Source organism: Lactuca sativa, chromosome 3 (genome assembly GCF_002870075.4).
Source record: "Lactuca sativa cultivar Salinas chromosome 3, Lsat_Salinas_v11, whole genome shotgun sequence".
NCBI lineage: Eukaryota > Viridiplantae > Streptophyta > Magnoliopsida > Asterales > Asteraceae > Lactuca > Lactuca sativa.
In genome coordinates, this window is record NC_056625.2 from 5505452 (window position 1) to 5525199 (window position 19748).

Below are 19748 nucleotides of genomic sequence, written 5' to 3' on the forward strand. Positions count from 1 at the left end.
ATCTTGTTGTAAATCAAACTAAAAGACACGCAAGGAAACCGACAAATAATATTGTGAATTATATGTCGATTAGTTGCGAATAATAAATTCAATTATTATTATTAAATTTACCAAGTTTCGTCCAGAAACCAGATCTATCCTTCTCGACTAGATCTGATTATAAGAAAGGTAGAAGAAGACTGTCATGTTATTGGACGAATTAAACACAAGACAGAAAAGTAAAACCGACCTGTTGATTGTTGACTTGATCTTGAAGCAACTGCACGGATCAGATTCCTGTCCTTAAAGGTTTTTACTTCGCTTGTATAGGCTGTAAGCAACAGAGTAAAACCCCAGGATTTAATGCAGCTGGATCGATATTCCAACAGCACTGGAAATGGACAAACACAAAGCGACTACTCGGAAACTAGAAGAAAAACCGCAGAGAGAGGGAAAGCTTTCAGATTTTCGTGAGTATTCATGTGGCTCCTAGGGAGCTGTATTTATAGGTATTGTAACCCTAGAAGGCATCAAACGGGCCCCCATAGGCCGGCCCCAGAAACCCTAGGGCGACAGCTTGCTCTCCAAGCAAGCCGTTTCCTGATCCTTCTAGAATACCCTGACTTGGCCTCCACGAAGTCAACGACAGTCAACCATTTGACCTGGATCGGTCAAACCGACTTGACCCGAACTCGTCAAAAATAAAAGCTCCTCAACTCCAAAGTGCGCCTAAATCACGCCATTTCGCGCACTCGCGGCGTCGGCTAGTGCTAGGCTAGGCTAGGCGCGCGCGTGGGCTTGGCCCAATCCTTTGATCCACTAAAGCCTTTGAAGGCTTACCAAGGGAATAGGCTTATAAACCCTCAAAAGTTTCTTCTCTCCACCAATGTGGGATACAAAGGAAATTTCCAACTTGCAATTCCTTTATATATAAAATTCCAACAATCCCCCACCAAGTTGGTAAGTTTCCTTTCACTCAGACAGATGATGTCACTCGGATGTCACGAAGATTAAACCCTAGTTTAATGAGAACAAACAAGAAGAGACCGATTCAATGGTATCCTTATAGGTTTAAACCATGAACCTCAATGACCTCTCCGATTTACCCCCACACACCACAAGTCATATTTGTGTTCTCCCTGAGCGCTATTATGGCCGTGCGCTATAAATCCTTTTCATGACCCTTTAGAAGATAAACCACTAATCTTCACTTAAGGCGGCACCACCTCTAGATCATATAGGCATAGTTTTACAACATCTTCGTTGCTTAGATGTCTCCAAAACTACGTTAAGAGTCGTAACTCAACCTCATTCTCGGCAATGACGCACTATCCTACCTCACATGGATCTATCATGAATGATAGTACCTTCTATCGTTAGTGATTTCGTTGTTACCCTTTAAACTTGAAAATTAGGAGCACTAATGTCAAGTTGGGTTTCCATCACTAAACGATTCTATTGTGGTTTTAGACCCATGACTCTCGTGGTAGATGTAACCAAATCTCTCGTCAGAGGTTTGGTAAACAGATCTGCCAAGTTCCTACTTGTCTTGACATATACAACCTTGATGGTACCACTTTCAATTAGTTGTCTCACAAAATTGTGACGCAGACCTACATGTCTTGACTTCCCATTATATACCGCATTATATACTTTAGACAGTGTGGCCTCACTGTCACAGTACATGGGTAGTGAAGGCATCGGAATATCCCACAAACGTATATCCATAAGTAGATCTTGAATCCACTCTGCCTCTTTGCCTGCTGCTGCTAAGGCAATTAGCTCAGCTTCCATCGTTGAATGAGCTATGCATGTCTGTTTCTTGCTCGCCCAAGAAATAGCACCACCAGCTAGAGTATAAATCCAACCACTTGTGGATTTTGAATCACTGGTGTGATCAATCCAGCTGGCATCAGAATAACCTTCAAGTATTCCATTAGATGACGAATATGTCAATTCAAAAGTACTTGTCCTTTTCAGGTATCCTAGTACTCTACCCACTGCTTTCCAGTGCTCCGTCCCTGGATTAACTGTATACTGACTCAACTTGCTTACAGCGAATGCGATGTCAGGTCGAGTGCAGTGAGTAGCATACATCATGCTCCCAACTGCACTAGCATATTCTAGTTGGGCCACAGCTCGACCAGAATTCACCTTAAGTTTCACACTTGAATCAAAAGGAGTGTTAAATTCCTTAATGTTCAAATGTTGAAACTTTGTCAGAATTTTCTCTATGTAATGAGATTGACTCAGAGAAATCTGACCACTTGTCCTCTTCACCTTGATACCAAGAATAGTATCTACTTCTCCAAGATCTTTCATCTTAAAGTTCGAGGATAGGTATTTCTTCGTCTCAAGAATACCTTCTAGGTGAGTGCCAATGATCAACATATCATCAACATAAAGACATATAACTACTATGTAATCGGATGTATGTTTAGAGTAAATACATCTGTCAGCACTATTGTGCTGAAAACTAAAGGCAGTCACAGTGGTGTCAAATCTCTCATGCCACTGTTTAGGAGCTTGTTTCAACCCGTACAAAGACTTAACAAGTCTACATACTTTGTTTTCTTGTCCAGGTATTACGAAACCTTCAGGTTGCTCCAGGTAAATCTCCTCTTTGAGATAACCATTCAGAAGGCTGTCTTCACATCCATTTGATGAATGTACAATCCCTTCAAAGTTGATATTGCTATGAGAGTTCTAATTGAACTAATTCTAGCAACTGGGGCATAGGTATCAAAATAATCGATCCCTTCTCGCTGCCTATAGCCCTTTGCAACCAACCTTGCTTTATAAGCAGATATGGATCCATTAGGATGATATTTCTTCTTGAATATCCATTTGGATCCTATGGGTCTTCTCCTTTTGGGTAGATCAGCTAACTCCCAAGTTCCATTACCCATAATTGAATCCATTTCGTCATTGATTGCTTCCTTCCACAGAGGAGCATCCCGAGACGTCATGGCTTCAGTAAAGGTCTTAGGATCATCATCCAAATTAATTGAAAGGATGACCTCTCTCGTCACTTTCTTTTGTGTTCCTTCGACCAAATAAGAATAGAAATCATCTCCAAAGGTTTTCTCAATTCTAGCCCTATTACTTCTCCTTGGTTCCTCCACAATGGGAGGAGGTGGGAGTATTTCTCGAGAGGTACTTGTAGGTGTTGTATGACTAGAGTTTTCTTCATCCTTAGAAAACTTGTCCTCAAAGAATTCCACATCTCTGGATTCCACAACAACACCATAATCAATATCTAGTAATAGGTAAGCCTTGCTATTTTGAGCATATCCAATAAATATACTCTTATTAGCTCGTGCTCCTAATTTGGTTCGCTTAGGATCGGGAGTCCGATAATAAGCAACACACCCCCACACTTTCAAATAGTCTAGGTTAGGCTTTCTACCTTTCCACAACTCATAAGGGCTTGTAGGAATCACACGACTAGTGATCCTATTATGAACATAACAAGCAGTTAATAGTGCTTCCCCCCACAGATTGTTTGGTTGACCTGATTGGTTCAACATACAGTTGACCATCTCACAAAGAGTTCGGTTCTTTCTTTCAGCTAAACCATTCTGTTGAGGGGTGTATGGTGATGTTCTCTCATGTTTGATTTCACTCTCTTCGCAGAATGTGTCAAACTCTTGGTTGAAATATTCTCCGCCTCTGTCCGAGCAAAGAATTTTGATGTGTCTTTCAAGTTGATTTTCGACCTCAGCCTTATATCCTTTAAATGCATCAAAAGCTTCATCTTTTGATCTCAGCAAATAAACATGTAGATATCTACTGAAGTCATCACAAAATGTGATGAAATACCTTTTTCCTCCTCGAGTAAGGATTCCATTTAACTCACATATATCAGAATGAATCAACTCAAGTAAAGATGTGTTTCTCTTAACTGATGGAAATGGTTTCTTAGTGAACTTTGATTTTACACATGTTTCACATTTTTCAAAATCTTTTGTGTCATATTTTAACATACCTTTAGATTGCATTTTTTCAATGTTTTTAACATTAGTGTGAGCTAAATGTTTATGCCATAAAGAAATTGAACAAACAATATAACCAGAAAAGTTCACTTCATTCACATTAGCAACCAATCCATCAATTACATCATTACCAACACCCGACACACTAGCAACACCACACTCAACACTAGGAACACTCACATTACCCTCATCACTAAGACACAAGCGATACATTCCCGAAGTATTGTTCGCCCTCCCAACATGTCTTCTGCCTTTAGTGATCACAATTTTGCCTCTCTCAAGCACCATCTTGAACCCACCCTTGTCAAACTTGTCCGCAGAAACCAAACCCTTCGAGATGGTAGGAACATGAAGAACATCTCGAAGAGTCACCCATTCACCACGTGTGAACTTCAACCGAACATCACCCTTTCCTAGAACTTCAGCTCTGTGGCCGTCAGCACATACGACAACCGTCCCTTGTGGCATGGGGTGGTAGGTGCTAAAGCTTTCTCGATGCCCACAAACATGCATAGTGGCTCTAGTGTCCACGAACCAACCTCGAGCACATATTGCTCGAGTAAGAGAGGAGATCATGAAAATCTCTCCAAGGTTCACACTGGCCACCATGTCAGTCACCTTCTTGACTGCGTGTGCAACCAGTACTGATTTGCGATCTTTGCATTCTCTTGCATAGTGCCCAATCTCTCCGCAGACGTGGCAAGGACTGGCCCTTTTTGGCTTTGAGTTAGGATTCTGATGACCCGGTTTCTTGAAGCTTTGTTTCTTGGGTCCAAAGTTCTTCTTGTTCTGTCCCCCAGATTTGCCTTTGTGGCTAGAACTCCCAGCTGACACTTGATGCACACTTTGTCCAACTTTACCTTTCTTGTCCCTGATGCGAGTTTCCTCCTCAATGCGGAGGTGTTTCATCAGAGCATCCAAGGAGTAGTCCTCAGACTTGTGCATCATTCTCTTAGAGAAATTTTTCCACGAGGGTGGCAGTTTTGCGATGATCGCACCAACCTGAAAGAGTTCTGGAAGAGAGATGGTGAGTGCGTTCAACTTGTTGACCATGAATTGGAGTTCATGCACTTGCTCCATAATCGATTTGTCATCAACCATTTGAAACTCAAGGTACTTGGAAACAAGGTACTTGTTAGTACCTTCCTCATGTGCCTTGTACTTAAGTTCCAACGCATTCCATAGCTCTTTTGGATCTTTGACCGGCGAGTAAAGATCATAGAGCCGATCAGATAGGGAATTCTTGATGTGACCCACACACAATTCCTCGGATTCTCTACGCAAAATCCTTTGCTTTTCCAGTTCTGCAATGACCGCTGGGTCCACAGATTCCCCTTCCTTGGGAATTGGATTATCTGGAATTGGTGGCAGTTTTGGGTCCAACACAAAGGAAAGCTTCAAGACATGAAGCATGAACTTGACCTTTTTGGCCCAACGAGTGTAGTTTTGACCATCAAATTGGTCAAGTTTGGCAAACTCTTGGTTCATGAAGTGGAGGCTAGCAGTAGTGTCCATTAGTCTGTTGATTGATCACAAAGTATAAAAACCTTTAAGATTGTTGTAAATCAAACTAAAAGACACGCAAGGAAACCGACAAATAATATTGTGAATTATATGTCGATTAGTTGCGAATAATAAATTTAATTATTATTATTAAATTTACCAAGTTTCGTCCAGAAACCAGATCTATCCTTCTCGACTAGATCTGATTATAAGAAAGGTAGAAGAAGACTGTCCTGTTATTGGACGAATTAAACACAAGACAGAAAAGTAAAACCGACCTGTTGATTGCTGACTTGATCTTGAAGCAACTGCACGGATCAGATTCCTATCCTTAAAGGTTTTTACTTCGCTTGTATAGGCTGTAAGCAACAGAGTAAAACCCCAGGATTTAATGCAGCTGGATCGATATTCCAACAGCACTGGAAATCGACAAACACAAAGCGACTACTCGGAAACTAGAAGAAAAACCGCAGAGAGAGGGAGAGCTTTCAGATTTTCGTGAGTATTCATGTGGCTCCTAGGGAGCTGTATTTATAGGTATTGTAACCCTAGAAGGCATTAAACGGGCCCCCATAGGTCGGCCCCAGAAATCCTAGGGCGACAGCTTGCTCTCCAAGCAAGCCGTTTCCTGATCCTTCTAGAATACCCTGACTTGGCCTCCACGAAGTCAACGACAGTCAACCATTTGACCTGGATCGGTCAAACCGACTTGACCCGAACTCGTCAAAAATAAAAGCTCCTCAGCTCCAAAGTGCGCCTAAATCGCGCCATTTCGCACACTCGCGGCGTCGGCTAGTGCTAGGCTAGGCTAGGCGCGCGCGTGGGCTTGGCCCAATCCTTTGATCCACTAAAGCCTTTGAAGGTTTACCAAGGGAATAGGCTTATAAACCCTCAAAAGTTTCTTCTCTCCACCAATGTGGGATACAAAGGAAATTGCCAACTTGCAATTCCTTTATATATAAAATTCCAACATATCTAAGGCATATAAGTTAGGAAACCTTAAAGCCAAATTTCCGTCACCAATCCAATTGTCAAGCCAAAACAGGGTATTCCGCCCCGACCCAATTGTGGTAGATATGAAATGATAAAAGTCGAGGCCCATCTCTCCCAAAATTCTCGAAATAGATACCAGATTATTCCAAACACCAGGGATAGATCTCTTGGACAGATTATAAATTGGTTTGCGAGAAAGATTATGAATCCCGCAAATAACTTGCTTCCATAGAGAAGAGTTCTCCGATTTTAACCTCCATATCCATTTACATAATAAAGCAATATTAAGGCTCTTAAGGGAGCCAACACCTAGACCACCCAACTCCTTATCCGCAAGAACATGCTTCCATGCAACCCAACAGATTTTGTTTTTCTCGTCCATCCCACCCCATAGGAATCTTCTGCGAATCTTCTCCAACAAATCAATAACGGAATTAGGGGCCTTAAAGATCGAAAAATAAAACAGGGGCATGCTTCCAAGAACCGACTTAACCAAAGTCAATTTGCCTCCAAAAGAGAGGGTCTTGGATTTCCAACTCGAAAGCTTACCTTGCACCTTATCAATAACTGGTTTCCAATTTCTTTTAAGATTCATGTTAGCCCCAATGGGAACACCCAGATAAACGAATGGGAGGTTGGCAGCCTCGCACCCCATAATATTTGCGCAACTTACAACATCATAATTGTCAATACCTATCCCATAAACCTTTGACTTGTGAAAGTTAACATTTAAACCAGACACCACAAGAAAACATTTAAGGGTTCTAGAAAGGTTCTTGAAGTTTGAAAGGGACCAGTCACCGACAAATAAAACATCATCCGCGTAAAACAAATAAGAGATGGAGGGACCATTGTTTGGGAGAGAAATACCCAAATAAAAGGAATTTTGGATCGCCGATCTCATAGCAACATTAAGGCCTTCCATAGCAATGATGAAGAGAAAAGGTGATAGCGGATCACCTTGACGAACTCCTTTAGTGATGGGGAATTCTTTTGTAGGAACACCGTTGATTAGATCAGACGCCCTAGAAGAAGCAAGGGAGCCTCGAATCCAAAACCTCCATCTATTTCCAAAGCCCATTTGATACATCACCGAATCCAAATAATTCCAATTTATGGAATCAAATGCTTTATCAAAATCTACTTTAAAAAGAAAGGTTCCTCTTTTAGAATGTTTCGCCCAACTACATATTTGTTTATAATCATGGGCCCATCCAAAATGTTACGACCTTCAATGAATCCCGATTGCACTTCATCAATCACGTTGCCTATCACGCGCTTTATCCGGGCAGCAAGGATCTTGGAGATAATCTTATGAAGGCTGCAAATCAAGCTAATGGGGCGATAGTCATTGAGGGTAAGTGGATCCTTCACCTTAGGAACAAGAGTGATAAAATAGGCGCTGCAACCTCTAGCTATTCTGCCACCGGCTTCAAAGTACTTAACAAAGTTCATTATGTCATCTTTCATTAGCCCCTAATATTGTTTGAAGAATTTAAAGGAATAACCGTCCGGCCCTGGCGCCTTTTCCCATCCACAACTCCAAATAGCATCTTTAACCTCCTCCAAAGTGAAGTCTTGTTCCACAAACTGTGAATCAACTGGGTTAAGTTTTTTAAACTTATCATTCAGAAGAAGAGGTCGAACAGTATGTTTCTCATGAAACTTCTCACTAAAAAATCTACACGTTTCTTCCTTGATGGTATTAGCATCCGTAACCCAAGAACCGTTCACCATCAAACCATGAATACTACATCTCCTGTATTTTATCTTCAACGAGCTGTGAACAAATTTTGAGTTCTCATCTCCATCGACGAGCCATTTAACTTTAGCCTTTTGCTGTAAATCAAGTTTTGTAAACTTTTCTAATTCTAAAATCTTCTGTCGACTATCCCTTAGAGAATTAATCTCCTGGTCTGAAAGTAGCCTAGACTCGACAGCCAAATCAAGGTTGTTAACCTTAGATTTGAGATCATGGTGATTCTTATTTTCCTTTTCGAATTCCACCCTTCTCCATTCTTTGATGGCAATTTTGACTGCCTTCAGCTTCCTAAGGAGGAGTTTGTCAGGCCGCCCACCTCCCCTGAATTCAGACCATGTCTTGACAACCACATCATCAAAACCAGCGCGGAGAAGCCAGGAGTTGTAGAAGCGAAATGGGGGAGGCCCAAAGTCAATGTAGTTGGTTTGAAGAATGACAGGAGAGTGATCCGAAAATTCCCTAGGGAGCGCCAGTGTAGAGGCAGAAGGAAAAGCACTCATGAAGTTGGGGCACACAAGCACCCGATCTAATTTACTCAGCTTGAATCCGTCGTCGCAGAAGTAGGTAAATCTTCTACCCTCCATATTCAGATCAAGAAGACCCGCCTCATGGATGAACTTATTAAATGCAACGACAGTATACGGGTAGAAAATTGAATTGAATCTTTCATCAGGTTTACGGACCGCATTAAAATCACCGAAGATCACCCCAAGTTCCAGGCCTAGAACTAATCAAATTAAGTAAGTTATCCCACATCAGCTTTTTTTCTCCTAAATCTTGAGGGGCGTAAACATTAACAACAATAGTTTCACCTATAATACCATTACAGTACCCCACAACAGCAAGAAAATGACGGTTCTTTATGCTTGCAATTTTTTGAAAAAAATTGATATCCCAAAAACTCACCAATCCCCCCGAAAAACCATAGGACTCCACCCATTCAAAATCAAAATCACTCGACCCCCAACATTGCTCGATTACAGTACTGGAAACAATTGAGACCCTAGTTTCCTGAATACCACAAAAGGTTAACTTGTGCTCTCGTCTCAGCCGATTGACCCAATCAAGCTTGTGGGGATTACCCACACCCCTAATGTTGAGAGACATCAAATTCATTGGACAGACTTTTTACCTCCATCACCGTAATAGGCCCACTCAAAGGCATTATTTCCTTCTGCAATTTGAAAACCCAATTGATTTCCAACTTCAATAATGCGATCGTGCTCAGAGATGGAAAGGGAAGAGACCTCCCTGCCATTATCTTGTTCTTCCATATCCATCTACTTCGCATTTCTTAAGTTTCTACTCTTGTATTAGCATTTCTCACTATACCCCCGTTTTTACTTTGATTTTAGAAACATGAGACCACATAATGAGCTTGCAAAGTTCATTGTCTCTTTAGTCCCTGATACTTCACTCAAGACATAACTCAGCAATCAACATACATGAATCAAATGATTATGCTCAAAAGTCTTTTAAAAAATTAAAAAAATTAAAAAAATTAAAAAAAAAAAAAAAAAAAAAAAAAAAAAAAAAAAAAACTTAAACATTCCTCACTATTTAAAAATGTATTTTGGTACATAAATACTTAATGCATACAATACTTCATACATATAATTCACATAGAGATACAATTATAAGAAATCAATTAACGCCAAAAATAAGTTTAACGACATGTATGTTTGAGAATAACTTATATGGATGTGAATTAAGCAATCGGCATTAAATCATCTCATTTTTGTATTTGAAAATATCAAAATCCTAAGCATCATCTTTGCTCGTTTAAGCGTCCTACAAGGTCGAGGTTTAAATCAGGTTTTAGTTTTGGCCATAGGTAGAATAATTTAGGAATAGTTTAGTATATATTTGCCGTGTTTAAAAAAATTGATACCATATAGTATTTATCTCATAAATAAACATTGATAAAATGTAGTCGTCTTAAATATATCTATTCCGACAATTATGGCCATTTAATTTATTTTATTAGAATGGCCTAATTCCAATTCAAAATTTAATCCATTAATTAACTGGCTGACAATACAACCCAAAGAAATAAACTAGTAAAGCGATCCATATAACTGCCTATCTAAATTGTTTGGTATATAATAGACTATAACTGTTGATTTGCAAAATTCTAATTATCCATAAATTATATGATAGAATTTTATACTAACTAGATGGGGAGCCCCGCATTGCGGGGGATGGACCTAGACAGCTCCGATCATTTTGGTCACTTTGTGCTTGTCATCGATAGAAAGGATGACATAATAATTTCGTTGTCTTATTTAGATATTCTTGCATGTATAATTTCTTTGTGGAACGTGATGGCTTCACTATGAATTTTGTACAAAATATTAATATGGGCTTACATATTGCTATTATCTGGGAAAAAAAATATAACTATGTTGTTATTATGGGTTTACATATTACTATTAGACGTGAAAAATGTAAGTATGTTGCTATTATGAATTAAAATAGTCTAAGTTTACAGGAAAAAAATGCTACTAAATTTGGAACTTGGGTCGTAACTTCAACACAACAAAATTTTGAATAACATGATAAATATGGTTCGGATAAGAAGGTATTAAATCATAAGTAGAAGAAGAGGCTGAAATTTTTTAGAGCATCAAGTTCATTTCACCACTTCTCCATATAACAGCTAACCAACACCAAATTGATTCAAAATTTGATACATTTTCTTCTATTCCTGGACCATTTGCATGGATCTTTTGTAGTCTAGTTTTGGTATTTCCATTTCCATTTCAGAAGCTCTAGAATAACCATCTTGCTAAGAAAAGTTATGAAATGATTAAATGTAAGAAGTAGTATTGTTTATATGATAAATATAATATTAAATTGATAAGATAAAAAATAATTGATATTAACCTGAAGGTCATTAATCCGATTGTTCATTGAATGAAGAATGGTGTAGGTGGTCGCATCATATGAATTGGATCGAGGAGTGATGAATGCATTAGGCTCTAAGTGTTCATCTATTGATGTGTATTTCTGAAAAAATTAAATTTTATTAATATAATAATAGTGTGCAGGGTTAATATGGTCCTAAAACTGTAAAGAAATTAATCTTATTAATATAAAAAGTATGGTCCTAAAAATGCAAATATTTATTTTCTTAATATTAAAACAGTGTGCAGGGGCAAAAGTGTCAAAATGACAATGCAACCCCTTAACTAAGATGTTTTTTAGGCTGAAAACAATCAGCTTTGGTGAAGCAGACAATGAGTTGCTGCAGGAAGTCATAAAATTAGGTAAATATCCCTAATGTTAATAAAATTGGTATATGATTATCTTATATACGATAAACATAAAATGTTATTTGAAAGAAGACAATATTTTAATCATTTTAAAAAAACATACTGTATGAAAATCTATCACGTAAAAAAAACAAATTTCTTATTGAAGTTATAGAAAAATGGTCTTATCAAAACAACATATGAAAATCAAATGTTTTCCTTAAAAACAACTATTTATTTCATTAGTTATTCAAATAATTCAAAATTATTAAATATTGAAGCGACTACTCTTTTAATTGTTATAATTTTAAAATTTAAGTATAAGTATATTCAATTATTTATGTATTTCATTACCATCTATTTTAGCTAATTATCTAGCAGGACATTGGTTTCTCTGCATTGACATTGAAGCTATTAACATGAGGTGTACACAGATATGTTAGACAACAAATTAAACCACATAATGAGTTTTTTTATTTCTTATATAAGAGTATAACCATGAATCCATATAATTTTTTTTCTTATATATTTTCTTGGACTTATAAGGAAGATATAGATCGAGAGTATAGTATAAAAAAATTAGTGCAAAAAAAAAAGCAACTTACTTGATATTGTAGGGCAGTTTCGCGTCCTTCAATGATGTCGTTCAGTAATGGAAGATTTTCATTTTCACTCTTTAAACATTGATAAAAAAAAATTGTTATGGTCACAAAAAATTCACTATTATACATTTGTAACTTAAGCATAGCAAAATTCAAGTCAAAGATGGCAGTTGCCTACATTTATCGTAATAATCAATCTGTGAAATCATTTAAACAAACCTTAAACCTCACCTTTTATTGCTTGTACAAGTCAATAAGTAGTTAAAAAAAATTTGTTTTTCTGCAGCAAATGGATTGTTTGAATGAGAGCATATGACCATTTTACTCTTCTTTTCAAAAGAGGTAGTGTAACATCCCCCTCCGGCACGTATCACAATATTGTCCGCTTTGGGCCACTCGGCACGAGGACTTCCCAGGGGGTCACCCATCCTGGTACTACTCCCGCCCGAGCATGCTTAACTGCAGAGTTCTTATGGGATCTGCTGCCCTCATGGCTTTAAAACGCGTTGTGATAGGGAAGGTATCCACACCCCTTATAAGGAATGTTTAGTTCTCCTTCCCAGCCGATGTGGGATCAGATCTAACCCACTTTCACCCCTCATTATAGGGTTCGACGTCCCCGTCGAACACATCGACCCGTGCCCTGGCTCTGATACCATTTGTAACGACCCAAAAATCACATACTAAAAATTTCTTTAAAAACATTACTAAAATCATATTTATAAAAACTGTATCATAAGTTATAACATAATTTCTCGAGTATTAATTCAAAACATAATATCATTATCAGATTCAAACATTCCCAGGCTAACTGACTATGGTGTGTGCACTGCAATCTTCCCGAGCTCCTCCTTTGAAAACTGAGTACCTGAAACCAAAACTGAAAACCGTAAGCACGAAGCTTAGTGAGTTCCCCCAATCTACCACATACCATACAATAACATATAAAACACATACTGGGCCTTGCCCACTGCATCGGACCGAAGTCCGGGCTAACTGGGGTCTTGCCCCCTGCATCGGACCGAAGTCCGGACTAACTGGGACCTTGTCCCCTGCATCGGACCGAAGTCCGGGCTAACTGGGACCTTGTCCCCTGCATCGGACCGAAGTCCGGGCTAACTGGGGCCTTGCCCCTTGCATCGGACCGAAGTCCGGACTAACTGGGACCTTGTCCCCTGCATCGGACCGAAGTCCGGGCTAACTGAACAGAACATAGCATAAACATATCAACTAGCATGAACACACGTATACTGCATACTACATCGGGCCGTAGCCCGGAACACATAACACATAAATCCTGTCTGAGCCACGAAGGCATCAAACATGCTAACTACTGCATCGGATCAAATCTGAAAACTACTACTAGTTAAACGGGCCGGCATTGTGGCCTTAGACCCGTTCCTACTGGAAGGAAACTCACCTGAGACTGCTGAACTGATGCCGCTAATCCTTTTGACTGCTACCCGACCTCTGACTCCGAACTGCTGCTCCACTAGCTCCTCGAGCTACCAATGTCATTATAACACTTAGTCCAACTGACCTCCAAAGGTCAACTAGGTCAACTCTAGTCAAGGTCAAACTCCTGGTCAAGGTCAACCTTTCAGGTCAACCCTACTCATCGAGTCCACCTAATAACTCGCCGAGTTCATATGCTCAGGGTCTTTCTATTCGCGACTCGACTCGCCGAGTCAGCTATTCCCGAGTCCTGACCTATCCAACTCGCTGAGTCTCCACCCGACTCACTGATTCGAGTTTCAACTCGAAGGGTTTGGGGTTTCGCGACCTGACTCGCCGAGTCCAAGAATAGACTCGCCGAGCCCAAGACAATCTTCAACCAACTCGTCGAGTTGTTCTTCCAACTCGTCGAGTTCATGCCTAACTTCATCCGACTCGACGAGCTGTTCATCCCACTCGTCGAGTTCCTCCTCATCTTCAAGCTACTCGCCGAGTCCACTCGAAGGACTCGCCGAGTCTATTTAGTCCTTAATCCATGCAGTGGCTTTTCGAGCCAAACAGGGCTTCCAACTCATAGATCCATACTTCTAAGGCCTATCCCCCACGTAAAGTGGCAAACATTACGTGTAGATTAAGAGATCTAGGCTTAAAACAATCCAAACTAGGGTTTAAGACAAAGAGGCTTCACTATCAACCCAAGAACAGATGCTTTATGACTTTCTAGGCCAAGATACACTCAGATCTGAAGTAACAACTTCATATCTAGGCTTCTAACTCGAAATAGTTCTTAAGCATGGCATAAAATCCCCAAATCACATAGCCAAGGTTGATCTATTAAACAAAAGAGGGAAGGTGATGATTTATTACCCTTAAATGCTCAGAAATGTTCCACCAACTCTGGATCCAAGGCCCCCCTCTTGCTCCACAAAGACTAACTTCTCTCTCAAGCTCCAAAAGCTTCACTAAAGGTAGATCTTGCTCCAAAACGATTATGGCAGCTAGGGTTTAGTGTTCTGTGTTAGAGAGGCAGTAAAGGAACCCTAGGGGAGAGAATGAGACATTTAAATAAGCTCCAAGTCCCGGATTTAGGGTTTTCCTTGCTCAGACCAGACTCACCGAGTCACCTTGGCCGACTCGCCGAGTCGGTCGCTTACACCTCAACCCGGATCCCGCTCGGACTCGCCGAGTCCGTCCTTGGACTTGCCAAGTCTCCCCTTAAAATTGGGGTTTTCTTTCTTTTCTTGGCTTTCCAAACTTTGGGTGTTACAGGTAGTGCTAAAGTTACTGTTTGTTTTGTTGCATTAATTCATTGCTTTGATCCAACAGGTACTTTGATTCTGTTCAACACCAATGTAAAGTTTTTCAAAAAAAAAAATAAAGTTTCAATAATCAAAATGAAGCAGATAAATAACAAACTTCATTTATTTTATTGATATATACAGATGTATTTCAACAACAACTAATTAATACTATAATATACATATAGGAGTCTGACCTTGGCACTTGCCCCTGAAGTTTTCATATAATTATCAGGAGTAAAATTGTAAAAATAGCTCAAGACATATATGCTAATGTCATCTAAGTGAAGCACGATATATCCATCCACTGCAGCAATGTATTCATGTTAGGTCAAAATATAGTTTATACTTTATTTTTCTGGGCAATTATATTTTTGTGTAATATTTATGAATTTTCGGTCTAGTTTACGGCTGAGTTTACGGCCGTAAACTCATTTACGGCCCATTTGTTTCCGGCCCATATCCAACATGTATAAATAGAGGTGTTAGGTGAGAAGTAGAGATTGATGAACACGAAGTAGTTTACGGCTAGAGAGAGAAATCGTGTGTGTGAATTTTTTGTATCCGGATTATAATTCATATCAATACATACAAGATTCATATTAATTCTTCTTCTCCTTCTCTTCTATTTTTGATCTTACATCATCCGTTTGATTGAGATTCCGCACCATCAAACGGATCTGACTGATACACGGGCAAATTAGGGACTTACAATTGGTATCAGAGCCTAGTTGTATCAGTCAAAAGGATTATTGTTTCGTCTGGAATCTGAATAATTGGTGCTTACGGTCCAAGCTTACGGCCGTAAACTCCGAGTTCTTGGTCCGTAAACTCTATTTGGAGCAATATTTGATCTTATTTTCGAAATATTTTTGCGTTTTTGGATAGATCTCGCAAAAATAAGGGGGGTTTGTTCTTCGTGTTTTTCATAAAAACGGGTTTTTGATCGAGTTTTGGAGCTTCAAAGTCGAAAAATCACTGTTTTTCACATAATCTTGAAGGGTTTTCGGTCGAAGCTTACTGCCGGAAACAATTCACGGCCGTAAACTGTTCACGGCCGGCGGCGGCATTTGCGTTTACGGCTAGGGTTCACCGGATTTTACGGCCGATCGGAGTTCTCGGCCGGAAATAGCTTACGGCAGCGATTTGCGGCTAGGCGACTTGCGGATCGAACCGGTGGAGCGTGGCTTGAAGAACGGCTCGACTCAGGGTCTCTTGATTTGCGCCTCGCATTAAAATTGAAGCAGGATTGGGGTTGCGGAGAATCGAACCCGCGACATCCATATTATAAGTCAGCGCACCTTGCCAACTCCTCCAACAGAACACTTGTTGATTTCATTCCGATACTTTAAACTTAACCATTCCCAGTCGCACCAATCTTTCGCATCTTTGTCATTTTCAGCCCAAATTTGATTTTCTTTTAATTTTAAACTCCTTTTTCATCCAAAATTTTAAAAAAAAATTAATAAATAATAATAAATTGTTTTTATTTTATTTTTGACTTTTTATTTCAATTTTTAATTTTGACTTCCAAGTTTGACATTTGACTTTAAACTTTGACTTTTTCGTTTAATTTTTTTTAAATTTTCAAATTTAACTTTTCGGTTTGACTTTCAAGTTTGATTTTTTTTCAAGTTTGACTTTTTCAAGGTTGACTTTTTCATGGTTGACTTTTGAGTTTGATTTTTTTTATTTTTGATTTTTAAGTTTTATTTTAGCTTCTAGTTGTGTTTTTTTTAATTGATATTAAGGTCTACGAGGGAATTTGAAAACATGAAAGAGAGTCGTCAGGAGACGTTAAGACAAACTTTCAACTTTTTCGATTTTATCCCTGGAGAAACCCTCAAAACTCAGTTGTAGCGATTTACTACACTCACTACTGAGATGAATATAGTCGGGATCTTCTTGACTACGTCCGAGATAAACAAAAAGCTATTGAATTCACTTCCAAAATCGTGGGATATGAATGTAGCCATCATCAAGAAGACAAAAGATCTCAATCGTCTTAGTATTGTTGAAGTAATTGAAGACCTTGACGCTTTAAAGAGTTCTGTAAACCTTCCGGTCAATGAAGTGTCATGTTCTCATTCATGTGAAGTTTCATGTTCTCAATCATGTGAAGATACGATTAAATTTCTTCGGGATCAAATTGATTTATTTAAAAGAGAAGTTGAGGACCTAAGATATGAAGGATATCAACTCAGGAAAGGACAGAAACCCCTGAAGGCTGAGTTAGAAGCTAAAACCAAGGACTTTAAGAAACTTCAGGAAGACTACAGTAACAAATGTGAAAACTATGATTATGTAGTCAAAAAAAATGTTGAGCTAGTGGCTAAAGTTGAATCTTTGAAAGGAAAGTTTGAAACCACCAAACTTGATGTTAGAAAATATGATTTCTCAAGTAAGGTGGTTGCAAATATGATAGACCAAAGCATGCAGTTTAAAAAGAATCAAAACAAGGGTCTAGGATATGATAGTGTACCTCCTCCTTTCAATCATAACTACACATCCATCCCCATGGCAAAGAAAGAAATTGACAAGGAGGCACATCTTCAATATGAAAAACGAGCTGGATTTGTGTCAGGAGGAGTTATTAATTTTGAAGATACTAATGTTGCTACTTTATGTGCAGGTAAAGTAGCATAAGATGAGAACAAGGAGAACACTATTGAACAAACCGATGACTCCTTGAACTCTGAATCTGTTGCTTCGAACTCAACTGCTTCTGATCAACCTGCAGCTGAAAATTACAGGCCACCAATTCCAACGCAACAGAGTTCTTGTGGCAAGTGTGCATGTGGGAACAACAAGAAACGAGACAAGGATACGCCACCAGGGGCAGGAAGAGACAACTCCCCAGTGAAGAAAAGGACATGTATTCACTGTGGAACACCTGGACACATTGCCAGAAATTGTCCTAATCGCGCGTATGTTCCCTACTACGCACAAGGCTGGCAGAACGCGTCAAGAGGAAGACACTCCAAAAGATACCCCTCGAGATCATGATCAGACATTGACGACTGGAATGCCAAGAAGGCCAAGAATTCAACTCCCAAGGCCAAGCATCCAACCCACAAGGCAAAGAATTTGAATCCCAATGGCAAGAAGGGAATGCCGGCCAGGAAGCCCAATCCAAGAGATGCTCCTGTGAAGCCAAGACCGGTTAGGTCAAAGTTATCTCGGAAGCCGGCTTCAAGTTCCAAATCAAGTGCCGAGCCACCCATCGGATCGAAAAAGAAATGGGTTAAACCCAACTACAAATAGGTTCCGAAGGCTCAAACTCCCAAAATTCCTAATGCTTCTAACGTTTCTACATCTTCTGTTTGTGATAAACAGGATATGTCATGGGAGAGAGTATCGTGCGTTGATAACAAAGGTCGACCCAATTTTAAAATGGATTGGGTTCCAAAGACCAACTAATCCCGCTCTGTGTCGGAGCAGCTATGAAGGCATATCATCAAACTTCGGTTTGTTGGTAGTGGTTGTTCCAGGCACATGATAGGGGACATCTCTCAACTGTACAACATTCAGACCTTTGTTTGAGAGTATGTGTCTTTTTGCGGGAAAGGAAGAAAGGAATGGATCACATGGGGTTTATGCTTAAAGACATGAAGAATTTTTGGATCTGTTCTGAGGTTATGCTTGCTGTTCTCAGACCTTCTTAATGCAGATTCAATCGGTGAATTACGGTTTGCGTTTTCTTCTCTATACTCCTAAGTTTTTCTTACTCTGATTCGTTTCAAAGATAAATTTTTGTTTTAGGATAGTTTAAATTTGCGCATTTACTTTCGTTTCTCTCCTATGCACAAATTTAGGGGGAGAAATAAAAAGAAAAACAAAAATTAGAAAATTTTAATTTAAATAAAAAATCCAAAAACATTAGAAAATCAGAAAATAAAAAATATGGTGTTAATGGAATGTGCTTGCAGGAGATGTTTTGGGAAGTGATATTATCTAGTGATAACAGGCAACCTGAGTCTGCGTAACGTACCCGAAGTTGAAGGGTCTATGCTCTGGTTTGATGCGTCGGTAGGCATAAAAAATTTTAAATGGACATGACTAGGCAGAGTTGAACTTAGGAAATTTATAGACTTGACAAATCTTGACCTAGTTAGATACGTTCAGCCTGACAACACGACGCTCGGATAGGTTGAGCAGGGAGATATATATGGGAATCTACTCGTCACATTAAATGAACCCGTACTTGGAACCGTGGTTTAACTTTTCATCGATGTGCGGATTCTGTCCTTAATTCCGGTTGGATGGGGCGACTGGTAAATTCCGATAAATTAGGTATGTAGAATATCATTTTCTTTCTTTCCGTCTGTTAGTCATATGTTGTCTCCTTTGTGCGACTTCTAATCCGACCTGGTACAAAACATATGCAACTCTATTTCTCTGCAGATTATATATATGTGAAATATTTCTTATCTGTTAGCCATATGTTGTCTCCTTTGCGCGACTTCTAATCCGACCTGGTACACAGCATATGCAACCTTCTTCTTCTCAACCCCTCTGAAGTAGTTAGCAATAGAATTCTGAATCTATTCTCTCTCTGAATGGTTGTCTGCTCACCCGGTGTAATTACTCTGGAAGTTCTTGATGGTTGGGGCATATCAGGAAGTGGGAAACACGTTCCAGTACAATTAAAATTGAACACTCAAAGTTTGTCTATAGATCTCGCTGCTCAATTTAGGTGGACAACAATATCCCTGGTCGTCGTTAGATGAATGGTCCTTAAGATATAATATTTAAGAAATTAGGATCAGATATAATTTTTAGGAACTTAAGTTCACCTTGTCTTGTAACAAATAGTATGTCCTAAATTTGTCACAATTTTTCGTGTTTAAGTGGACAATAATACCGACGATCGACCAGACAAAGATGTGAATATTGAAGGTACCGAC

General features: G+C 39.3%; 1 pseudogene; it reads right to left on the reverse strand.

Annotated features, from left to right (window-relative positions):
• Positions 1 to 12479: 12479 nt before the first annotated feature.
• On the reverse strand, positions 12480 to 12597 carry LOC111877691 (5S ribosomal RNA; annotated as a pseudogene).
• Positions 12598 to 19748: the final 7151 nt, after the last annotated feature.